Source organism: Panthera leo, chromosome A1 (assembly GCF_018350215.1).
Source record: "Panthera leo isolate Ple1 chromosome A1, P.leo_Ple1_pat1.1, whole genome shotgun sequence".
NCBI classification, from domain to species: Eukaryota; Metazoa; Chordata; class Mammalia; order Carnivora; family Felidae; genus Panthera; species Panthera leo.
The window spans coordinates 13690597-13712166 of NC_056679.1; positions in this window are offsets into that span (position 1 = coordinate 13690597).

Sequence of the window (21570 nt, forward strand, 5' to 3'; positions counted from 1 at the left end):
CTAGCTTGTCATCGTGCTTCACTTTCTTCACCGTACATATCACTGTCTGATATATTGATTTGCTAATTCTCTGCTCCCGTAGACTGTTAGGTCCATGAGAGTGGAGAACTCTGTCTTAGGCACCATTAGACTCTTGTCAGTGCCTAGAACAAGTAGGCCCCCAATACATATTTGTTGACTGAACGCATGGAACAGGTCACTGCCAAGGGACAGAGAAGAGGTTGCAATAAGCGTTTGCAAAAACACTGCATTTACTCTAATTTGGATTTGCACATTCAGAAATACAGACTAATGTGGTAAGTTACCATATCTTGGTGGTTTCATTTTTCCCTCTACCTGCGGTTTTCTCACGTTAGCAAATCCCGAGGCAACAACTCAAAAATCCCACTGTCCTTAATTTTCACAGCTGAGTTGCTTTGATTACAACTTCAGTGATGACGGGCTGGATTCTTTCTAGGATCTCTTGGTTAAAGATTTTATCTTATTTAGTGCCGCCCATGAATCTGAACAAAAGACCAGGTATGCCATTCGCGCAGTTCACGTATCACCTCTACAATAACAGGAAAAGACACAGAACATCTGAAAGAACCATATGCAGTACCATGCTGCTGCCTGCAGAAAGATGTGACCAAGACTCTGTAACACCCTGACTGCACAGTTTGTAAATTGCCTAGTTAAGTCTGGACTCAAACTGTGTTACCCACTTTTAAACTGTGTTAAATTTCTTAATACTTTAGAGTTGCTAGGGTGAGCCCATTTACTGTGACAAAAGGATTACCTTTAAGTTGGTCTTTTACTTTAAGTAAGTAATATTTCTTCTTTAATGATTCTCACAAAAGAGGGCTATAGTTTATTACCTGTGAATGAGAAAAAGAGGACTCCAAGGAGTCCTGGATTCTAAGAGGAGACACTATGAGTACATGTGCATTGTGTGGCCACAGCAGGTTGGGAGGCTGAGATCATTAGGATGACGGGGGGCCTAAAACACAGCATATCAGATCACGAATACATATTCATAAGTAGATCCAAATATTTAATAGGAGACTTAAAAATGATAAATATTTCTCCTAATTTGCATTATTAAAGAAAGATTTACCTTTGTAAATAATAATTTTGAAATGAGTCCTCATCAAAGGGTTTCCCAATCATGGCATCAGCTGTTAGAGATTGATTTTTAAAAGTACTGAAAGGATATCTCTTTTCACATGGCATTCATTCATTTTATTCATTTGCACATGTTTAAAGGTCCTTTCTTCAACATCTTTCCATGTTCTTTTTTTTAAGTTAATTTATTCACCTCAAGAGAGAGACAGAGCACGTAAGTGGGGGAGAGACAGAGAGAAAGGGGGAGAGAGAGAATCCCAAGCAGGCTCCACACTGTCAGCGCAGACCCTGGCATGGGGCTCTGTCTCATGAATTGTGAGATCATGACCTGAGACAAAACCAAGAGACAGACGCTCAGCTGAGACACCCAGGTGCCCCTCATATTCTTTTGGCCAGTAGGGACTAATATTATTTTCTGTCGTGTGTGTGTGTGTGTGTGTGTGTGTGTGTGTGTGTGTGTGAATGCTATTCCACTGCCATCTTCTTCTGGAGGGTCAGGTCTACACCAGTAGCAGTTCTCAAAATTGGTCTCCATCTTCCACATTTCATCTTTCAAGGATCTCTTGAGATTTTTGGCATCTATGCTCCACTTAATTTTGCTTTAGAATCTTTGACTAGTGGTATAGTCCCAAAAGACCCATCAAACTTCACGTCTTTACTAACAAATAGACATCGGATTTCTCATTGATTTTCGTCATCTCTTGGGAGGTGTGCTCCCTGAAGGCAGCACTATATTTTCACTGAAAGAGGCACAATTGAGTGATATGGAAAGTTGTATCTGAATTTTAAAACTAGCCATAAAATTGACATTGGGTCAGTATTCTCTGTTGGAAAGATGCTACTTTATTTACAAAGTGACATGATTTTAGTTTTTACAATAACATCAGAGACAATTTTGCTGTTATTTACATTCAGTCTTCTATCTTTAAGTCAAATAATTAATTCTTGCAGGAGGGGGTCTTAGAAAAGAACTTACTCTGTACCCTACAGATGGAGACCAGTGTTACTTTGGAGGCTCGATAATTATTTCTTTGGAGGTTCTTTAGTTACATCTCCCTCAGAAGCATCAGGGAAGACAATAGGCAACTACAAAATCATTTTGTTCAGTTTTTTTGGAAACCGCTAGCTACTAATCCTCTACATTTTCTCATCCGCACACCTCTCTGTGCCTCACTACTGAATCAAGCTTCCTTCCTTCCCAAACCTTTCCACTGTGACTTCTGAAAACCTCTTTACAGGACATTCATTCCATTTCTTTGTTTTAATTAAAATTCAATTTCCTCTATGGACACATTGCTTCCCTTGAAATGGCCCCAAGTGAAGGCTGGTCATTTCTCCAAAAGCTAGGTTATCACAGAATTTAAAAATGGGCTTGCATGCTTTACTTCAACATTGCCTATTCCAGATCATTTCAAATCATTGCTCCTCACCCTTGTACAAAAACTTCTGCTTTGGGGATCTTTCCATCTAGCTATGTCATCTTCTAACAACCACCACCACACTAATTTCCAGAACGTCCTCTCTTCCTAAGTCCCATCATTGTCTTACTTGCCTTCCCTTCTTTGCTCATGTGGTTAACTCATTTAACATCTAACCTTATATGTCCTTGATTCCCTAAGCTTTGACAATCTGTACTTTTTGAATTCTGCCTCCAACCTCCTGTGTCCTAGACATTTTTATCACCCCAACTGCTGCATATCAAAATTCATAAGCTTTAATATCCTTATTCTCTGATTCTTATTTTGACTCCTCAAAATATCTTATTCCTTCTATTTAACTGGCTCTCTGAGCTGAGAGCGATCTAGACCTTTTTCCTATTTTCCAAATGTATCAACTGTTCCTGTCTCAACTGTTCCTGTCTTAACTTTATCATTTGACTAAACCATATGATATTATGATACAACACCTGATACAACCATGCTGAAGCTAATATCTTTAACTTTGTCTTCTGACATGAATGCCTGGAAGCGTCCTCATCTTGCATCTGTACTATTGTCAATGTTTCTCTTCCTATACCCATGCTGCTGAATACTGCTGGAGAACATCCGGCAGCCACGAAACTGATGCTACTACAAATATACAATCTCTAATATCAGCGGTATTCTCAGGAATAGTCTTTTTATGTGACACTACTCTGCTTCTTCTCTCCTGCCCTATTCTCATTTTTAACACCGCTTAGGGTGGATATCCAAGAATAGATATTCCTTTGAAAAAAAAAGTCATTTTTTTTGCCAGATGAACTTGTAAGCTGGAAGTAAATGATTATATGTTCTCAATTTCTTAGTTTTACCCTTAGTCCAGAATAGTACTTCCTCCAGAAAAGTAATGGGAAGCTTGGTATGAGAGATCTCTACTTTGTGAGAGATTCTTCCCAGTGACTTTTTTTCACTTTTAATAGGATGCCTAATTAAGCCAGTCATATTAGCTAAGATTAGCTTTGGCTAATATGTTAAATGTTTAAATTAACAGTAAGTTCTCAAAATGGAAGGTTTTTTTTTTTTTTCATTTAAGAATTCAAGCTGGTTTTGTGGTTTTGTTCCATAACAAAACCATCGGAGAACCAAGTTTCTTATTGTTTCTCTGTGACTAGGATGTTAACCCTCATTGCATGGCTCATGATGGGTCACTGGTATACCCATTAACCAGTGGGAGGGGCATGCATGCTTTTATGTCAAATCTTAGAAGTGGAATGCTTCACTTCTGCTCGCATTTAATTGGCTAGTAGGTTCTTGGCATAGTGATTGAGAAGAGTCTAAGAAGTATAATTGCTCTGTATGTCCAGGAACCCACCTAAAAAGCAGGGTTCCATTACTCTAAAAAAGGGGGAAAACAGATATTGACACTTAACTGTCACAACACCTCTTTCGCCACTCAAAAATCCAAACCCACCCTTCTACCTAAACATAAGATACATATATACTTTCCACAGTGATATGCAGTCTCTTTATAAAGTCCAGAGGTGGCTCTTCATGAACAACAAATGATCAGCTTTCCTCCATATTCAACCATATAAAATAATCACATAGTATGAATAGGGTATTTGTAATAACTCCCTTTTGGAAAGGAAAGACCTGGAGATGTACAAACACCTCTGGTTTTTATTAATTATAAAATTCTTGAAATTATCAACTCCTTTAACTTCTTGCTCTGGAAATGTAGTAGAGTTCCTTGTTCCATCTCGGGTTCTGTTCTCTGGAGGACCCTGCTCATCTCCTACCCTCTGTGGTTCCTGGTTTTACTTTCAGAGTAAAACCATTGTAATGGACTTTCAGAGTTCGCTATCCATCATGGCTACAGCCGAATAAGCACCGGGAGTAGATGCGAAAGGGGGGTGGGAGTGCAAAGCTTTTGTAGCTGCTTCCTGAGAGTGCAGGTTGAGTCCAGGGTTTCCTTTAGGGATCTAACTATCAGTACAGGTTTTAAAGGCATTTCTTGGGCAATATAATTCTCTCAAAACTATATCAGACTCCCAATATATTTGCTTTTTTTCAGTTTTGTAAGCAAGTTGACCAAACCAAAGATCTTAGGTAAGATTTTTAAGCCTGAGAACTCCCTGACTCTCGTTTACTGGGCTTTGGTTTCTGTCCCCCTCTTGCTTTACCTCCCGATTTAAAAGCAGCAGCTTGAGGCCAGATGAAAAAATTGTCTTGGGTATGAAGACCAAACGCTTAATCTAATTTTTAAGTCCTGAGTTGGGTCTCACTGTTGGGCCACCATGGCTTGGGGCCACAATTTTATCTTCTGCTAAGTTTGAGCCACCTTTAATAGCTCCTTCAGTGTACAGAAGTGTTGACAGGGTGCTAGGCTCCTTCCAGACTTTTCAGTCAACTTGGATGGCAAACCATGGGCAGAGAGTCTTCTTGGCACTTGTGATCCTTTCCTGCTCTGCTTCAGGTTGACCAGCTGTTGCCAGAGTTCCTCTCTCTTTTAAAGGTTTTGCTGAATGCAGCAAGAAGCAGCCAGCTTACATCAAAGATCTGGAATGGCTTTATCCACTTTCTTTTAAAAAAATTAGAAGCCTATTCATTTATTTTGAGGGAGACAGAGACAGCACACAAGCAGGGAGAGGCAGAGAGAGAGGGGAAGAGAGAGAATCCCAAGCAGGCTCCACGCTGCCAGGGCAGACCCCGATGTGCGGCTCGAACCCACAAGACCTGAGATCATGACCTGAGCTGAAACCAAGAGTCAGACGCTTAACCTGGTGAGCCACCCAGGCACTGTGCCCACTTTCTTTGGAGTTATAGGCTCAGGTGGCATGTGGTCTGTCTTCTATGAGGTCACAGGCAATAGTTTTAGCAACTATTTTCCCATGACCTAGCTAGACTCACCAGTTGTGTCACTGTTGCCTTCTGGGGCACTCTAAGTTAATGCCATACATTTCAGATTCTGTTCTGTTCATTCCCTCTTCCAAGTACCTAGTTCTGTATTAGTTATGATATAGGTCTGGCAGCTAAGAAAGAGGTTCAAAAGAAGTTATTTAAATAAGAAAAAGAGACTATTTCCTTGTTATATAATAAAACAAGCTGGTAAGGCAGTGCAGCTTCACATGGTTGTTAATACTCAGACTCCTTTTGTTCTGTTTTTCCCATTAGTGTGACGCCAGTGATACGAAAGAGCTCACCACCATGTCTATGTGCTAACCAGAGGAAAGAGGGAAAGGACCCACTTCACTGACACACACCAGTCATCAACCTTGGTCACATGGCTATTAGGAAGCTTCAAGGAGGCTGGGTAGCCAGAATTTAGGGAGGAGGATGAGGTAGGGAGAGTAACTACTAGTTAATCACACTCAGCTACTCGGATATTGAAAATTACATTTAATTTTCATTTAAACTTACAATAATGTGAGTTGGAAAATTAAAGAAAAATACACTAGAGAACAAACAAAACTAGAGAATGTTTTCCATTCCATTCATGTGACCCTGATCTTTGATCAGCAGGATAGGAAGATCTGGACTTGACTTGATTTTCAAAATGCTTTCCTAATAACTGAATAGAAAAAGCGCACCATCCTTAAATGTTATTTAGTTCTTCCGTCTCTAAGCAGATGTGCATTTAAGATATGGATAACTTTCATTTAAACATCTTTAAGAAAAGCTATTTCACAAATTCCTTCTATTGAATTTAGTGTCTCTCAGTTATCTAGCCAAAATGAACCCCTCAAGCTGTACATATCCCTTACATAAGGTTCAGCCCTCATGATAAACAAATTATATATGGGGCTGACCTAATATAACAAATTCCTTGAGAACTGAGGTTGCACATTTCTGTGTTAGTAGGTACTGTGCAATTCTAATGTGAACTTGATGATATTTTACATACTTAAAGAGTTACTCGGGTACATACTATCTCATCTTCTATTTTTGCCATTGCGTGTAACTGAGGAAGGACAATGGGATTTACCAGCAGAAGGGAGCTTAGGTTCAATGCCTCACAGCCTGTTTTGGCCCTGCACCCAAATGGTATAGACATAAAAGTGGGATTTTCTGAGTATTTTTAACCTCCCCACCCTGGAGAACAGGGACTGCAGGAAAACTAAAAAGAAAAGGCCTTTATTTATTTTTTTTAATTTAGTACAAGCTTTATAATGAGAATGTAATGGATAGTTTCAGAAAACAGAATAGAAGAATCTTATTGAATAAACCACGAGCAGAAGCTTCATAAGAATTTTGCTCCTTGAACCCATGCTCTTAGTAAGTACTTATATGTTGGGTTATTCAGAGGACCTGCTATTCATTTTCCAAATCATTCACATTTAAATGTATTTACATAGGTAATTTACATGAAATTATTTCTAGAAATCATGATCATTTAAAACCTGTCACATGATAATGATCTCTAATTTTGTGGACCTCTAACTTGTTCACACGTTTAGACTGACCTTCCATGTTTTTTCAACTGTGGCATCTTCTAATATTAGATGCTTTGGTTTCGAGAGCCCACAACTGCATAGACTCGAAATGTGTAATAAACAATTCTACAAAAGGGAGGGTGGAAGTTGACCCAAGAAGTAGTAACACACAGCATTCTCAAACACTCCACCTCGGTTGCCTTCTTTTACTTCTACTATCATATCTCATAATTCAAAATTCTGGGGAGCCGTCCCTGGAATGTTGTTTCTCCTGATCATAAATACCCACATCCAATATATCAGACAGTACCAGATATTTTAAAAAATGAAACAATAGCCCCAGAAAAGCAGCAGCTTCTACTTATTTGAAGATATATATATATATATATATATATATATATATATATATATGCACAATATATATCTACGTATTGATAAATACACATTCTCTTCATCCCAAGACTATGAGATTATGAACTGATTTTTTGTAGTCGCCTAGTATTTTAATGTTACATTTGTCTGTCATCACTTGTTTTATTTACATAAAATCTGAGTCACATTCAAAGAGATCATTTGGCTATAATTTGTTTTCATTAGGAGCCAAAGGTTTTAGATACTGTGTGAAGAAAGCAAAAGGTATATAGCTGGAGTTTTTTTTCTTTGCCAGTTGTTGCTATTTTACTAATTTGCAGGCCACAAAATACAAATCATGCCATTAGGTATCAAACATTCAGTTGCTCATTCATTCATATCATACTTTTCACAAGCGCCTATAGGGCACTGTAGAGCCACAAATGAAGAAGTGGTTTTCAGGCAAGTAAGGAGATGAACAATTTCCATCCACGTTCAAGGGCTGTAGTGGAAGGAGCGAGGTGAGAAACCTAATGAATGTTTGTTATGTCCTAGGTATTGTGGTTGATGTGATTCATTAAATTAACTCATTGAATCCTTTAGCTCCCTGAAAAAAGTATTACTAATTCCAAAAGAAACTAAAATTCAGAGCGATGACGTGACACTCTCAAAGGCACAAAGCCAATATGCACCAGAGCCATAAATCCAAATCAGGCTTGTCTCACGTCACAGGTGCATTCTATCCACTGCATCCAGTGACCTCCTCGAGCTCTGAAGGTGCCACAGGTGCCAAGGCTTTAACTCTGCTGAAGGAGACAGAGAAACTTCTATGGAAATGGGACAGCTGGAGTCAAGTCTTGTGGGATAATCATGAGCCCTACGGGTAGACACAGTTGTGAAAGGCTTTCCAGATAATGGGAGGAGCATGTGATAGATATAGAGGCCTATGATAAATATCAGGTTTAGGAAACTGCAAGTACTTTAGTATAGAAAAGTCACTGTATGTTCTAGAGGCAGGCTGTGTAGAATCAAATCTCAGCTGCTACACTACTTAGGTGTATAACTTGGGCAAGTTTCTAACTTCTCTTTTCTTACCTATAAAATATGGATAATGATAGGACCTTCCGACTAAAGTTGTTGAGGATTAAATGACAAAATATATATAAAGTACTTCACACAGTGGCTGAACCCTAGGGAGAGCTCCATGAATATTACATATTCTGAAATAGCTGGAATATAATGTGCAAGGGAAATAGTGACAGGAGACAAGTTTGAGTTGAAAGGTCAAGACCAGATCATGAAGTGCCTCCTATTATATATAATTGGGATCATCATTCAGGATTTAAAGCGTGTGTTTGTGTATGTATTTGTCTTATACAAAACTGGCTCTAGTTTATTTAAAAATATATTTTGTGATGTCAGTGTGGAAAACAGATCAGAAGAAATGAGACCTGAGTCAAGGAGGCTGACTCTCTAATTAATGCAATAATCCAGGGTAGATACTATAAGGATCTGAACTTGAACTTAGTGGTGATGCAGAGGAAGGACAGGCCTAAAAAATACTTAGGAAGTAGTCTCCGTAGGACCTGATTAACAGAGAATAGAAGCAGTCTAGAGGGTTGGTGGTGCCAATCACAGAGACAGGGAATACAGGAGAAGGAACTTTAAAGAAAGGTGCTTATACACCATATGTTAGCCAACTTGACAATAAGTTATATTTTTTTAAAAAAGGTGCTTATATAGCAAAGTACCTCATGTCTTAAAACAGTTAAAGAAATCAATCTACTCAGTTATAAAATACAAATACTATTCTATTTAAAAATTTTTTTTTAATGTTTTATTTTTGAGACACAGAGAGACAGAGTGTGAGCAGGGGAGGGGCAGAGAAAGCGAGACACAGAATCCGAAGCAGGCTCCAGGCTCTGAGCTGTCAGCACAGACCGATGCGGGGCTCAAACACACAAACTGTGAAATCATGACCTGAGCCAAAGTCGGATGCTTAACTGACTAAGCCACCTAGGAGCCCCAATACTATTCTATTCTATTCTATTCTATTTAAAAAAAAATTTTTTTAACGTTTATTTATTTTTGAGACAGAGAGAGACAGAGCATGAACAGGGGAGGGTCAGAGAGACAGGGAGACACAGAATCCAAAACAGGCTCCAGGCTCTGAGCTGTTAGCACAGAGCCCGACGCGGGGCTCCAACTCACGGACCACAAGATCATGACCTGAGCCGAAGTCGGGCGCTTAACTGACTGAGCCACCCAGGTGCCCCACTATTCTATTTTAAAGAGTGACCTAGAAAATTGTGCTTGAGGTTTGAAGTTAAAAAAGAAAATTCCTGTTATCAAGTAATTTAGTGATAGAAAAAAACACCTAAATTAACATTTTATCAGATAAAACTAATAACTGATTTAATATCATTCACATTCAACTTACATATTACACCTCCCCCTACACACAATACTTCTTAGGTAAGGTACAAATTCACAAAAAGAAAATACACACAGAAATTAGATTACATTTATGATTTTATTAGTCACGAATGAAAAATTTGGTGTCCAAATTTTAGCTGCTGTACATCCCAGTAAAAGGTCCCTTGGCTCCCAAAGTCCCCATATGGGTGTATAAATACAGATGGAACTGCCTGACCAAGATAGGGTCTCACTAGATCTATAATGTTCTATTCTTGCTGTGTCAATGACTAGTGTTTACTCTGGGTTTACCTATCTGAGGAGGAATTACACTAAAACTTGATATACTTCTATTTATGGAAATATATAAAGGCAATGCCAACTCCTGACCCCTACTCAGAATCAGCAAAACAATTCTCTCAGAGGAAGCCCATTTCACCACAATTCTATTTATTATAAGCACTGAATAAGTGCTAACTACCTGTAATCAAGTGGGCTATTACAGGGAATTTGATTGCACATATTTATTTTTAAAACAAATCCTTTAATCCTGACACATTAAGTCAAATGCTAGGTAACATGAACAAGGTCAACTTTTTGGTGGGTAGTAATATGTTTTGATATCAGGAACATTTATCGACTTCTCAATGTACTGTGTACTGTTAATTATCTTCTAGGCAAAATTTTCCAATAATAAAGATAGCAAGAATAAGTAGAATATTAAATATTAGTCTCTTAATCATTAATCAAGATGCTAATGTGTGAAATCTAATATTTTGTTAAGGTATTAACATTCATCCCTCATAATTTCAGTTAAAAGGTATGACTAGGAGAAACTGTTTCTTTGTTCAACCACAAGCACTACACAGAGCAGTTTCAGCACCAGGGATAGTAATCTTCCTGGATAACAGGGAATGCCATAATACAGATGAGTAAATGCTATGTGTCTAAATTAAAATTACTTACAAGGTTTATATGAGTGCGTATGGCATGATAGTTAAAAGCACAGGCACAGGGAAAGACTCAATAAAAATGTTTTGTTGTTTTTGTGATTATTTTTATTATTTGTGAAGTTGATGTAACAAAAAGAGTTCTCTTTCTTCTTAGTTATAGATATGAATAAAATATGGAAAATTAATGACCTTAATGAAATATTTCTTGTTTTGTACATATTAATTTAAAATATGACACAATGGATCACCATTTCTTGGTATTAGCAAAATACAAGAAAGAAAAACATAAAAATCATAAGTGAAAATTCTCCAAATGAAAGTTCATTGCAAAAGGAAAAAAAAGGAAAACAAAATACAAAATTTTAAAGAAATATTATCTTTCCAAACATAGCCATAAAATTTCTCTATGTTATAAATCTTCATGAGTTTTTGCTGGTATACTTTCCCTGCATGCTTTGAAGAATAAAGCAATTAGTGAACTGTTGACCAACTGTGATATATTATTTACTGTTATGTGTATTTCTAAATGAGGGTAAAAAAACACCAAAAGCTCTATAAAGTCAAAATATATTAGTAATCTACAGAAATTATAAGAAGCTTAATGCCAACTCCAAGAATGACTGCAAATTCATGCAATTTTTAAGGTACAATTGTTCTGAAAAAGTTGGCCAATTTGGAAAAAAGCCATTAATATATAAATAGATACATTTGGATTAATACCTATTCATCATTAGAAGCCAGGTAATCTGGGTTCTGCACATTTTTGCACATGTCCATTTATTTGCTTATATGCCAACAACCAATACAAAAAATTTTTGCAGCTACCAATACCCAACCTATTTTTAATGGGTAGATCCACATCTATGTTGACATGTCGTGGTTATTATTTCAGTTTATAGATAACAAGCATCTAAATGATACTGCACCTGGGAAACTAGTACTCAAAACCCCAATTACCAGGAACACGTGATGGAATGGCCAGAATTCAGTAAACATACAGGTATATTAAATCAATAGTCAATTAACCCAACAGCCTATAAAATCTCCCATGAACTGAGAGGCACAAAGTTTTTGGGAAAGCAGGTACACAACACTTACAGAAAACAACTTGATGCGAAGGGCTGATGCACCTAAGAAATTATTTGGAAAAGTTAACCCCATGAAGTCCTACTGTTTCTTTTTAAAAATAAAAGGAAAAACTCTCCTTGTCTTTGCAAGAATTTAAAGTACTAAACTTTATTTACAAAAAAAAAAAAAAAGCAATTACGCAAAAATTTGATAAAAATGAAAGGCAGAGAAAGTCAGATCTTGAAACAACAGAAAAGTCTGGTTTAAAACCTCAGGTACATTTTGGTAGGCTGTTTACTTCTGTGGATTAATAAATTATAAAAGATTATTTTGTAATTATTATTTGCTTATTCTTTTGGCTTTTTTTATTTTCAGAAAGCCTCAGAAAAAAATTCCTATTTCATAATATGTCTTCTCTTGTTATGACTAGTGAAAAACAAAGAAAATGTATATAGCTAATTTGGTTTTATGTACTTAACAGAGGTAAGAGACTTAAGTTTGAGATAGAAAAGTAAATAGTTAAGGGCCTTAAAACAAACATAGTATATATACTATATATAGTTATTTATATTAAAAAAATGAAAGAAGAAAATACCCTCCTATTTGCTCTTTTAAGAAAGGAAAGTCAGGTCAATGAATAAAGAGATACAAGTGGCTATTAGTGTACTTAATTATATAACTTGAAAACTCACAAAATTCTACTCTTTTTGTGTTAACATATAAGCACAACTTCTATTATCAATTGAGTACTTATTGCAGACTTGGTTTAAGTGCTTTATATGATTCATCTCTTTAAATCTTCCAAGCAATACACTTGGGACAGTTAGATCTTACAGGCGCAGAAACAGGTTCAAAGGCAATTTGTCTGGATTTGAACCCAATCTGTCTGATTTCAAAACCATTCCTTTAGCCATATACCATACTTCAAGGGATTACTTGGGATTAGAATGGGAACAGTAAAACAATAAACAGTGTTTGGGAGAAATGCCATATTTTATAAGGTAACCATGTGAGCTCGGTTGTGTTTATGAAAGAAAACACTATGATATGAATTACGAGGGCAAATCATGTGGCCATGATCTTAATGTGCTTACTGAATGTGACTAACCCTGAAATATCTTCTTGCGATTGCAAAATAAATCAGGTTGAATTTTTTTTAACATAAACAAAGAAACTAGGGATAAAGCTGTGGCCAACGTATGACATTCCATCTACTTCTCAGAAACTTAGATTAGCCAAACAGAAATAAGTTTAATATACACATTCATGGATATTTAACACACACTCAAATACTAGATGTGATTAAGCATCTTGATCACTTAAGATATCCTCTAACCTTATGATTATGTGATTTAGGAACTGTTTTCACATTAACAACAAAGAGGCCGTATATAATGTATGTCTCAAAATGTTTAAAATTAAACTCTCAGGAAGAAGTGAAAAGAGATAAATAAACCACAGCCCCAGGAAATCAAAGCATAAATCTCAAATTGTCTCCATGTACTACCTCTTAATTGATCAATGAGGTAGTTGTTTCAAGCCATTCTTCCACTGGATAATCCATAGCTGCTGGCACTAATACAGAAAGCCTCTAACCCAAAGCTTTATGCACCAGTACCAGGCTGAAATTGATTCTATACACCATCTCCTGGTTGGGCTAAAGTTTGCTAAAAATGCTCTCGCTTACTTTGAAGAGATTGTATTAATGAGATTACCATTCCAAAGGGTCCTTGGACATTTCCTCACAGCATTCTTTTCCTGCTTCTACCCAGAGTATATGCTTATTATAATGATATAGACATAGGGTAATACTTTCAATAGGGACTAAGAGATTAATAGACACATAACAAAACCTTCGCCAGAAAAGCATAATAAGGAGTGATATATTTAATGGGACTATGAAATTAAGTTTGGTTAATCTTAATGAATATAATTAAAAACTATTTATTTATCCCAAGTAATTTTTTGTCTAGAATTAAAGAGATTCCCAGGAAACAGAAAGGCTAATGGAGTTTTTTTTAACCTTCATAGGCATTGAGATATAAAAACAGATTGACTCTTCATCTTTTGATGGATAGCTTTCACCAAAACACGCAAAAACGTGATGATTTTGTTCTTTTAAAATAACCTTCCCCAGTCTCATTATCTTTCATCTGGTAAATTTGGTAGAAATTAACTAATGGCCTCAGTCCAGGTCCCAGTGTAGGGCATGTGGGATTGTGAATACACCTGAGGCCTTGGCCAGTATATTTGGGGGATCAAATCACAATTTTGTCACTTAAAGTATGATCTTGCACAACTGACAATCTCTCTTATTAGTTTCCTCATTTGAAAAACAAGAAAAACAATATTTTATTTGAAGGACTATAGTAAGGATTAGAAATAATACATGTTAGGGGAGCCTGGGTGGCTCAGTCAGTTAAGACTCTGACTTCAGCTCAGGTCATGATCTCATGGTTCATTGGTTCAAGGCCCCCATTGGGCTCTGTGCTGATAGCCTGGAGCCCACTTCAGATTATGTATTTCCCTCTCTCTCTGACCCTCCCCTGCTTGTGCTCTGTCTCTCTCTCTCAAAAATGAATAAGCATTAAAAAAATTTAAAAAAATGGACATAATACATGTAAAAGTGCATGGCAGATAGGAGATGAATAGTATATAACAACTATAGTGATTAACAATAATCAACCATAAACTCCATTCTTTAACATACTTTCAATGTTAATTAGCATAAAAATAATTGCATATATTCTACCAAAAACTTTTTCAGTGAAGGGAGTTTAGGTGACTATATATATTGTCATGTGAATTGCTTACTTTTGGAAAATGAGAGAAATGGAAACTATTAATTTAAGTGAAAATTTGTCAACCAATGCTACTTGCAAACAACAACAAAAAAGCCAGAATCTTTTATTTTTTAAATGCTGGAAATAGGTATAAATTTCAGATCACTTTCAACTAGGTGGGATTTTGAATGTATTCTTGAAGGTGACATTTAAGCCACCTATTGAAATTTCCTATTGAAATTAATAGGAGGGGTGAGGAGGACAGTGCTATAGACAGAAGGAAGAACACTCGTAAGGCACCAAAATAGGAAAGCACAATATATTAACTGGGAACAGAGTATTTCAGTTTGGCTGAAGCATTGTCTCCCAGCCAAGGGACCTCAGACTTATTGAAAGCGATCCATGCCTACTTATATACATGTCAAATATTGTTTATGGACAGAACAAATACTACCAGACACATGTACGTTGCATGCATGTATATTAGTTTTCTAGAGTTACCGTAACAAAATGCCATAAACTAGAGGCTTAAAACAACAGAAATTTATTCTTTCATAGTTGTGGAGTCTAGAGGTCCAAAATCAAGGTACCAACAGGGCCATGCTTTTTCTGAAGGTTCTAGAAAAGAATTTTTCCTTTCTCTGTCTGACTTACTTCACTTAGCATAATATCATCTAGGTCCATCCAGGTTGTCACAAATGGCAAGATTTCATTTTTTATGGTTGAGTAATATTCCATTAGATAGATAGATAGATACCACATTTTCTTTATCCATTCATCTATTAATGGAAACTTGGATTGCTTCCATTCCTTGGCTTTGTAAATAATGTTGCAATAAACACAGAGATGCATATATCTTTCTGAATTAGTGTTCATTTTCTTTAGGTAAGTACCCAGTAGTGGAATTACTAGGTCATATGGTATTTCTATTTTCAATTTTTTGAAGAATCTCCATACTGATATCTTCCATATCAGAGAAAGGCAAATATCATTTGATATTACTTATATGTGCAATCTATAAAACAAGACAAAGGAACAAACAAAAGCAACAGACTTAAATTCAGAGAACAAACTGGTGGTTGCCAGAGGGCAGGTAGATGTGGGAATGGGTGAAATAGGTGAAGGGGATTACGAGATTCAAATTTCCAGTTATAACATAAATAAGTCACGGAGATGAAAAGTACAGCATAAGGAATATAGTCAATACTATTGTAATAATGTTGTATGGTGACTACACTTATCATGGTAGCAGAGTAATGTAAAGAATGGTCAAATCACTATGTTGTACACCTGAACAAATATAACATAGTATATCAACTATACATCAATTTTTAAAAAAGTCTTTTCTTGCCTCTTCCTAGCTTCTGGTGGTTGCTGGGAACCCTTACCTTTCCTAGGCTTAGAGCAGCATAACTTCAGTCTCTGCCTCTGTCTTCACATGGACTTCTTCCCTGTGTCTGTCTTCAAACCATCATCTTTCTGGGTGCCTGTTCAGCTGTGTATCACTTTCCCTTTTCTTTCTTTTTCTTTCTTTCTTCCTTCCTTTTTTTTTATGTTTATTTATTTATTTTGAGAGAGATTGCACGTACAAGCGCCCGGTGTAGGCGCAGAGAGAGAGAATCTCAAGGGCGCTCCATGCTCTCAGTGTAGATCTCCATGGGGGGCTTGATCTCATGAATCATGAGATCATGACTTGAGCCGAAATCAAGAGTCAGACGCTTAACCGGCTGAGCCACCCAGGTGCCCGTCTTTCCCTTTTCTTATATCAGTCATATTTGGTTAAGGGCCTATGTAACTCAAGCATAACCTCATCTAAATTTGGGAGTATCTACATAGGTCTTACTTCCAAACAAGATCACATTCCCAGGTACCAAATACAGCACTTGAACATATTTTTGGGGAACACAAATCAACCCACAACACAGTGTGTGTGTGTGTGTGTGTGTGTGTGTGTGTGTGTTTGCATTCAAATATATATACATGTTGTGGCTTTTAAAAAGTTAAAATTATGGGGGCGCCTGGGTGGCGCAGTCGGTTAAGCGTCCGACTTCAGCCAGGTCACGATCTCGCGGTCCGTGAGTTCGAGCCCCGCGTCAGGCTCTGGGCTGATGGCTTGGAGCCTGGAGCCTGTTTCCGATTCTGTGTCTCCCTCTCTCTCTGCCCCTCCCCCGTTCATGCTCTGTCTCTCTCCATCCCAAAAATAAATAAAAAACGTTGAAAAAAAAATTAAAAAAAAAAATAATAAAAAGTTAAAATTATGTAAGTAGCATTACTGAACTGAAAATGGCTTTCCATTACTGTATTTTTTGCAATGGATATTAAAATAACAAATTTCTTGGGTAGGAATCTAGGAGTCTACAATTTTTTTGAATGATGAAAAGAGTCATAGTACTTACAAATGTTGAGAGCTGGGGTGGCTCGGTCAGTTGAGCGCCCGACTTCGGCTCAGGTCATGATCTCACATTCCAGGAGTTCGAGCCCCGCGTCATCTGTGCTGACAGCTTAGAGCCTGGACCCTCGTTCGGATTCTGTGTCTCCCTCTCTCTCTGCCCCTCTCCTGCTCATGCTCTGTCTCTCTCTGTCTCAAAAATAAATAAAAACATTAAAAAAATTTTTAAAAATGTTGAGAGCCATTGTTGTAGCTTTCCTGCCCAGAACAGAATGAGGTAAACTAGAAAGTAAGCTTAAGTATGGAGGGCCTTTGGTGCTAAGATAAGGACTCTGGGCTTCATTTTTAAGACTTTTTGAACAGAATACATGGATGCATGTAGATGTTATTATAATTAATACATTAAATAAATAATCAATAATAAGTTAAAAATTCTGACCACACCAATCCATCCACAAAGTTGGAACTTTAGGACAATTACCATGTACAGGATGGATTGGAGAAGAGTGAGTGTGGAGACAAGGAGAGCAGGTATGAAGTGAGTACGTTCTCACTGAGGATGAAAAGAATGAGATACATGCTGGGTATCTTGCCCAGGAAGAAGGGGCAGAGGTGTGACCAATCTGATGGTGAACATGCATGTGTGTGTGGTGCATTTGTATGTATGTTCAGGGGGATATTTTAGGGTATATATGTGTGCATTATGGTTGCATGATGTCTAGTTCTTCCAAAAATCAAGAGTGCCTATTATTTCTATACCACTTATTTGATACATTTAATGTATTGACATGCTGATTAAATGGAAAATTTGAAATCATTCATTTCTACTAGTCTTTCTTACACGCAGTAGGCCCTCAAATATTTGTTGGCTGGTAAGCATCAACATTTTAGCCATTCCAAATCTGTGTCAAATTCGTTAACAAGTATTGCATTTCTATTTTGCATCTGTGTTTTCTGCTCAGGAAAAAAGTTGGGGTGAGAAATGTAGAACTAACTAGTTGGAGGAAAGTGAAATTAAAATTTGGTGAAGAAATTATAAAAAGGCAACTAGCTAGTCTAAATGATTTCAAGTTCCCAAGGCAGGACAAATTATATACATTGATCCTGAAAGAATCTGAAAACTAGATCATGTTTAACAACTCTCAGTGGTCTTTGAGGAGTCATAGAGAAGTGCTGGAGAATTAAAGTGTCAAAGGAGAGAAGGAGGAGATAAATTCTTGAAAAACCATAGCAGGTAGCTTAATATTACCTGCAGGTGAGATTACAGAATGGTTCGTTCATTGGAAAAAGAAGCAGTAAGTCTTGTCATCACATTAAACGCATTTTCTTGTTTACGTTGTGGTTAGTTTGTTATGTCGGAAACACTGATAATAATTCACACCTCTCTATAGTTTTTACTTTAATTTCACCCAGGCACAGAGACAGTGCCTCCGGACTTCAAATAGCCACTTGTCAAGTTCCTTTATGATATTCTTCTGCACAAGTTAGAGAAATATAGGCTAGTTGTTAACACAGGATGGTAGCTGTTTAATAGTTGAAGTGCTTATAAACAACTTAAATCAGTGATTTCCAAACGTCTTGGTTATGACTTACAGTAAAAGATATTTTACATGTAAGCATACATGTATATACATATGTATAATGTATGTGTATATGTATATACATATATATATAATTAAAATAATATATGCACTTGATATTTTCCTCTCTGTTTTCTATTCTATTTCATTAAACTGCTGGTTGCAACCTACTGAATCTATTTCAAGGCTCACTAATGGGTTGAGGCTTACAGTTTGAAAAATGTGAATTGATTTCAATCAGAATGTTTCTAGTGACTACAGAGCTGTTTTTATCCTGTTTAATCAAATATTTGGATGAAGATATAGAAGTGTTGTGCTCAAGTTTGCAGACAATATAATAGGAAGAAGACCATTTTTTGTATGATATAAATGGGATTAAGAAATTCCCAGAAAATTAACTTTAAATGGAAAATTAAATAAAAAATTGAATAAAATAAAAAAGGAATTAAATTAAATTTAAATATATATGTAAAATCCTGTACTCTAAATTTCAAAATGGGGGGGGGGTTGTGTTACTGCTTAGCAGCATGTCTAGAAACAAAACAAAACAATAACAGCAAAAACAAAAAGCCTTGGTGTTTCAGTTGATAAGAATTTTAACATGAGAGGGGAATGGAACCAAAATTATTATATGCAAAACATCAATCATTAGTGTCATGTTGCTGTCAAACCCAGAATGAAACCAAACTAAACCGATATGGGGCTACATTAACATGAGTTGTATTTCTAAAGGTTGAGGTTCAGGTGAGAGTTATTCTCTGGGGGCTCTTGGGTGGCTTAGTGGGTTTAGTGTCTGCCTCTTGATTTTGGCTCAGGTCCCGATCTCATGGTGAGATCTAGCCCCTCCAGGGGTTCTGCAGTGACAGCACTGAGCCTGCTTGGGATTCCCTCTCTCTCCCTTGCTTGTGCACGTGCGCGCACACACACACATACACATACACATACACATACACACACACACACACACACACACACTTTCTCTCTCTCTCTCTCCCTGTCTTTCAAAATAAATAAATAAACTTCAAAAAAAAGAGTTATTCCCTGTCTAAACTTGGTCTAAACCTACTGGTCTAAACCTGCCTACCTGAACACTACACTTTTCAGATAAAATTTAGAGGAAAGCTAGAAACCTGTTCTTTAAAGAACAGGTCAAGGGAAATGGGGCTATTTAGCCAGGAGAATTGCTGTTTTCACTCATTTATTTTTGAACACTTTTATTAAATGTAAATTACAAGCCAGCCATGTTAGGTGCTGAAAACACAAAAATAACTACAACAATGTGTTTTCCCACAGCCAATGAACGAAAACATTATTTATTGACACTTGCTACTACATTAGTACTTCAAATGTATTAACTTCTTTCATCTTTTAATCCTATGAATCTCTAATTTGGATTTGATAAACTATGGCTTTGAAGAGAAGTCATTTACCAAAGATTATGCAGATAGTAGCTGAGGGAACTGGAATCCAAACCCAGGTTCTATTGCCCCCGGAGCATGTGTTCTCAACCACTATGCAATATCACTTCTTGATATGTCATCTGTAACACTATATCCCTATATTGTACACCTGAAATTAATCTAACACTGCATGTTAATTATACTGGAATTAAAATTTTAAAAATTCCTTCTTAAAACTCAGATTCATGGGCTTCTTTTCTTTGAAAAATCATCCTTTGGAAGCAGGGGTATGCATCTATTAAAGTAAAAAGTGTACAAAATTAATATTCACCACAAAATATTGTTTAATCTGGGGATTTAAAAAATGAGTATTTTAGGTAGCTTCTATTTCAAAATATTGTTAGTTAATGTAAACACTAAGCTATTTGTACATTTGCAGGGACATAGGCTTTGTAGGCTAAAAGGAAACAAACCTGCTGTCTTTTCTAAACTTTATGCTTTTGGGGATACTATTGAAAACATATAACTGTGCAATTATAAAGACCTGTATGTGGTTATAATTGGTTTTACATGTGTTTATAGGTCATTCAACACATATTGTGTCTGTATACTAAGGGTACAAGGACATATTTACTATATGCTGGTTGTTGAGTTCAAGTAATTTCATTGAATTCTTACTTCCCTATGGGATAGATATTCTTATCCCTGTTAGTGAATGAGGAGACTTAGCTCAATAAATTGAGTAGGCTGAACAGGTAGTAAGTTGTGAGAAAGCTGCACTTTCCACAGTACCATACTGCTTTCAAGAAGCTGACAGTGTACTGGAGAACATTTTTTAATAGGTAAGCTCTTTAAAATATTTCTGATATTGGTACGTGTATGACAGTATCAGAGTTTTCCTACTTTGAAAAAGTGACATCCTTTTTACCCACTCCCTATCTCCACTAAAGGAAAATGAACACATACAAATTGAACGAATAAGAAAAACAAAACCAAAGCACACACCCATACTGCTTAAGAAGCAATACAGAGAAAATTAAAGTGAAAATATCAACATGACGTTAAGCTATTCATTTGGAAAGGAAATAGAAAGTTCAGGTTGTCACTGTCTCTCAAAGCACTCATGCAAGAAGTCTAAAAATAGGAAGAGGTAGAACCTGCTGCCATATTTTCACACACGGCGGGGTGAAAAAAAGCCAGTGAGATGATCTTTCAGTCTGGATTTACATATTTAAGATACATCATTTTAGATTTACAAATGAAAATAGCACTTGCAAAAGTAGACAGCACTATAAATAAAATGTTATAGGTGGTTATATATGTCACAGGATTTTTAAATTATAGCATATCTAACTCATTCTATTAAAAGTTATCGGTTTTGTAAGTTTTTCATAAAGTTTCAATCATTTTAGCATTTTATAATTCAATTGTCATTCAATATAAATGGACATACCAATTACCACTTCTTTCAAAAGGGATTTTTTTGCTTGATGATTTAATCAATTCAGTGCAAGTTTAAACAAATTCACACACAACTAAAAACTAATCCTAAGGGCCGGTTTTGAGAGCTGTGTTATACACAACCTATAGTACTTTAGAATTTTACCATGTTCCAATATCCTGAGAGCTAACTTGACTAGCTGTTCCGATTAAATGTAATAAAAAATCGGATTATG